We start from the raw sequence: 5,288 nt of genomic DNA on the forward strand, positions 1-5,288 counted from the left end.
GCTGTCGCCGCCGTGTACCTTGACAGATCTGCCGCCCTCGACAGCGTCAAACAAAGGCGGGGCCTCCACCGCTGCAGGCACAGTCGCCTCTGCCGCTGCGGTCCTCAATCGACCCTGCCGCCTCGTCCAAGGCATCCTCGTGTGCAACACTAGCTCGATTAGGTGAGCTCGCATGGCCTTGTTCACTCAGTTTTCTACATGCGCCTGATCCATGCAGGTCAGGGATCAGTGATTGAATTGTTTAGACACCTTTTTTGGATAAAACTTGTTTATCTGTGTCATCATTAAAGAAGGGTGAAGATTTGCACCTTTGCATTAGTGAATTATAAAGAGAAGTGAACATATAAATATTGGCCAATTTGCTAGCATTCTGGTGCTTATCAACACTCGAAATCCGCTTGTCTAGCTTCAACCTATCTTGCTTTGCTATGAATATTCCTTTGGGATGACTAAAACTGGAGCTATACTAGTCTATCTCTGCTATGTTCCATCCACTGTATCTGTTTAACCAACCTGATCCTCCAAACATAAAAGCTCAACTGTGTACTGAATCATGTGTTATTTAGTTAGCTGAGCAGTATCTTTAGTTTTCTAATGATTGCTCAACTCTCAATTCTGAATAAATAAGTAGCTGACCCTATTGGTTCTTTCTTTCTTCAGGGCTATGAGTTGATGGCCATCGAATTAGTCAAGATTGTTTCACTTGGCTTGTTTCTTGTACTAGGTCTGTCAATTACAGCATAAACAAACAAATTGCTTAGCTCTCAACTATGAATACATAGCTAGCTGAACCTGTTCTTTCTTTCTCTCTAAAGAGCTATGACTTACATGGGTCAAGCTGCTATTTTTCTGTGCTCGATGATACTATTGCTGCCTGTATATTGATACATGTGGTGATATTTACCCGAACTGAAGTTGTGAATGTACCATTATTTTCCTGCTCACAAGCATTTGATCTCTACTCCTTGTGGTGATTAGATTTTCCTGCCCACAAGGGGTGATTAGACACAGATTGCAGCAAGAAGAGGTACCACCACTAACGCTTCCTTGCTAGTACGTTCAACACTTGCTGCTTTATTTCTAGCCATACACATTTCTGTTCTGGGTTTCCCCCATAATTACCTCTGTCATGGTCTTTCTAGTCATGCACTGTCATGGTATTGTTACACTTTGCTATTTTTATCCTACCAACTGAACCTGTTCTGTTCATCCAGAAATATTGTAGCCATTACCAAGAACAACAAAAAAATATTTGCAATCAAAGAAATAATGTAGCCATTAAAGCTTGTTCATCCAGAAATTTTACATTACATACATTGTGATATATATAGTGGTCGTTCAAACTTGTTAAACAACCTTCTGTTGTCGTTCCTGTAATCTCTGATTTGTAGCATTGTTGGTTTTGCTCTCTTTTTTTGTCTTAAAACTTGATGGGCCAAAGATCCTTTGTTTGTATGTTATCATCACTATGATCTTCAGTTTTCCATACACTGTGATCTTCAGTTTTTCATTGCGTGTTTTTTCTGCAGTTTGCTTGGTGTGTGGACAGGGCCAAAGGACAAGATACTTCAATCCGGCGAGGACAGAGCCAAAGGACCAAAGTTTTTTCATCTGTTGCCAAGGTGACCACTCTCCTCCTCCTCTCTATTTTTTGTTCATTTTCTCATATGATCTGATGCGTGCTCTCTTGCTTGGTGTGTGTGCAGTTTGGTACCATCCCGTGGGGAGGGCCAGGGACAAGCTGCTTCGATCCGGCGAGGATGCCCACCATCTATTGTTAAGGTGATCTCTCTCTCTACACACATATATATATATATATACATATCCTGTTATGATGATTCTCAGCCCCGCCCCGCCTTTAAGCTATGCATTCAGAAGAAAAATTCTATAGTAAAGTATGGGGTTGTTGATTAAACTGCTGCTGTGTTCACTTCAATGAGAAAAAGTGTAGTTAATTCAGGTTGTGAACATTTCTTAGGAGTTATATTAAGACACATACTGTATGAGAAAAACTGCTGCTGTTGTGTTCACTTCAATGAGAAAAACTGCTGCTGTGTTCACTTCAATGAGAAAAACTGCTGCTGTGTTCACTTCAATGATATGCAACTCTTCAAAGAAAGAAACTGTATTATGGAATTACTCATCTGCATGGAATTTCTATGTATTCTAGTAGTTTATTTTTGATACTGTATTGCTGTATTCCCGATCTGCGTGGGATCTGATGCTCGATTTGTTCCTGTTTCAGTACTAGTACAGTATGTTTGCTTGCAAAATTGTAAAGTTTGGTTGCAAGCAAGCAAACTGAACTAAATTTTGCAAAGTTTACTGAAATTATGCAAAACTGTACAATAATATTTATGCAAAATTATGCAAAGTTTACTGAAATTTTGAGCATCTATAGTTTACTGAAATTTTGTGTGACTTGTCAATGATTATGCAGCAAATTAAACTTGTGTTTACTTACACTTGCTTGTGATCTTGTTGTGCAAAGTGGTTGAAGTACCTTCTTTTTCTACCCATCTTCATGAAGCCTATATTAAATGCATAATTTATACAAATTATTCTATAAGATTTGTAAAAGCACGCATTTCACTATGTAAGTATGTTGTATTATTTGCCCTTTCTAGTATTGAAATTCAGGACGGGAAAGGTGAAGTTGGAACATACTAGTGGTAGTCTTTGCATTACTATTGCCATTGCATTTGTTTGGTTCTGACCTCAGTAGCAGTACACTAATGCTGCTAGTCTTTGCGTTCACTCTTTTACAGGAGCGCCAGGACAAATTTGAAGTGCAAAGCCATGAAGCCAAGTGCAAAGCCGTGATGCTAGAGATTTGTTTGTTCTGTTTGACTGTAATAGGCTGTAGAGATTGTAACATTGTAAAAAAATTAGGGTTATTTGATAAATTGCGTTTCTTCTGTTTTGTTTGAAATAGTGATTTAAAAATGTGTGAAATGGAAACCTGATCAGTGGGATCCACTTACCAAAGTAATCTGAACAATGTTGAAATATCTGAACAATGTTGAAATATGTGATGCGTGGGACCAATGTATGAGATTATGATATGTGGGGCTTGTCTGACTAGTGGGCCCAGCTCCAATATATATGGCTGAAACTAAAAACTCGATGGATTAAAAAGGCCACGGCCCAACAATAAAAAGGATGCAATATTGGGTTTGGCCCATGAACCCAACCAAAAATTGACAGAAAAAAACACAAATAGGCTGAATTAATGGGCTCGGCCCATGTAAAACACCCAATTGGACCGGGTTGAATCTTGTGCCACGTCAGATTGCCACGCTGGATGCCTACGTGGCCTGGGGAGGTTGCTAGTGACCAAAACGCCACAGTGGACGTATTTTGGTCATAAACGTCTTCGACCATTCTAGAAGAAAGGTCGCTATAGTCAGTTTACGACCGCCAGCTTTTGACCTTCTGTTTTTGGTCACAAAAAGGTCGTAAATGGAAATTTGTGACCTTTCAGTGACCAATAGTGGTGGTCACAAGTTGACATATTTCTTGTAGTGTCCTTCCTCCTATATATACCTACCACTAGTAGAAAAAGGGCCTATTGTCCCGGTTGGTAAGGGCCTTTAGTCCCGGTTGGTGAACCGGGACTAAAGGGTCGGTACTAATGCCTCCCCCCTTTAGTCCCGGTTCAATCCAGAACCGGGACAGAAGGGCCTCCACGTGGCCTGTCCCTTGAGCCCAGGCAGGAGGGCCTTTGGTCCCGGTTGGTGGCACCAACCGGGACCAATAGGCATCCACGCGTCAGCATTTATGTGGCTGTGGTTTTTGTTTTTTTTGAAGGGGGGGGTTTGGGGGGTTTTGGGGGGTTAATTTAGGTGTTTCATATATTGTGCTATAGCTAGCTAATTAATAGAGAGAAGTGTCCTCTCTTTTGTTCGTGCTTGGTCGACGCTACGTACCATACATACATACGTATAGAGAGGACTAGCTAGACACGCTAGCTAGCTAGTAAGCAAACAGAAGATCGTCATGAACATATATGCATACAGAGAGAAGTGATATCGACCACCTCTCCTTCTCCGAGAGATTGGTCGAACAAACAAGTTCTCGTATATCTATCCGACACTACCGGCTACATATATACAATAATTATCTTTTACAAATATATAATCTCCTAAAATACGGACGCGTGGTCCACATAGTATTCTCCGTCTTCCGCGATCACGTGGTCAAGAAAGAATGCCGCCAATTCCTCTTGAATTGCTCGCATGCGATCTGGTGCTAGGAGTTCATCCCGCATTCGAAACATCTAATTTTAAGAAGGGGTTCAATACATATATATATATGAATGAATGAAACTCAACACAAATGATGGTAATAAAATAAAATTGTGAATATTTTTATTTACGCACTTCATATTGTTTGTCGGAGTAGCCCCGCTCACAGGTCGTGTGGCGGATGGACTCGCAAATGTAGTATCCACAGAAATCATTCCCTTGTTCCTGCCACAACCACTTTACAAGAAATAGAGGTCAATCAAACTGATAATTAGCAAGCATGCTAAATGGTATTGATGAAACTAGCACTTGAATCACTAGGAGATGCCTGGAATATGCTACTATATAGTACTTACTTTCGGGTGCCTAAATTGCAGCTTCTTCAGTAGTCCCGGAGCTTTTTTGGTGAATTTTCGGGTGCCTAAATAATGTTATCGGGGAGGGGGTATCGGTACCCCCCCCTCGTGTCAAAGTTTCTTCTTTCTCCTCTATTCCTTTCTTTCTTCTTCTCCTCTTCTTTTCTTCTTATCCCTCGAGAAAGGAAAATAAGGAAAAGGAAGAAAAGAGGAAGAAGGAAGAAGGAAGAAGAAGAAGAAAAAAAAGAAGAAAAAAAAAGAGGAGAAGAAGAAAAGAATAGAGGAGAAGAATAAAAAATAGAAAAAAAATTCTATTTTTTCTTCTTCTCCTCTATTCTTTTCTTCTTCTCCTCTTCTTTTTCTTCTTTTTTCTTCTTCTTATTTATTTCTCCTCTTCTTCCTATCCCCTCTTCTTCTCCTTTCTGTCTTCTTTTTTCCTTTTTACTCTCATTCCTTTTCTTCTTCTTGTATTGCTTGTTTTTTTTGCATATGACCATTCATACATTTTCTTTGCATATGCTTTGCATATAAACATACATACATATGAACATACATACATACATATAAACATAACATACATACACAAAAAATTCTAAAAATCTGCCTAAAAAAATTATATGAAGAGGATCGAGGGGACAGGGAGGAAAGGGGGTCACCGGAGCCGGACCGAACGGGGAGGAGGGGC

The sequence above is a fragment of the Triticum dicoccoides genome, chromosome 6A (assembly GCF_002162155.2).
Source record: "Triticum dicoccoides isolate Atlit2015 ecotype Zavitan chromosome 6A, WEW_v2.0, whole genome shotgun sequence".
In the NCBI taxonomy this organism is placed as follows: domain Eukaryota; kingdom Viridiplantae; phylum Streptophyta; class Magnoliopsida; order Poales; family Poaceae; genus Triticum; species Triticum dicoccoides.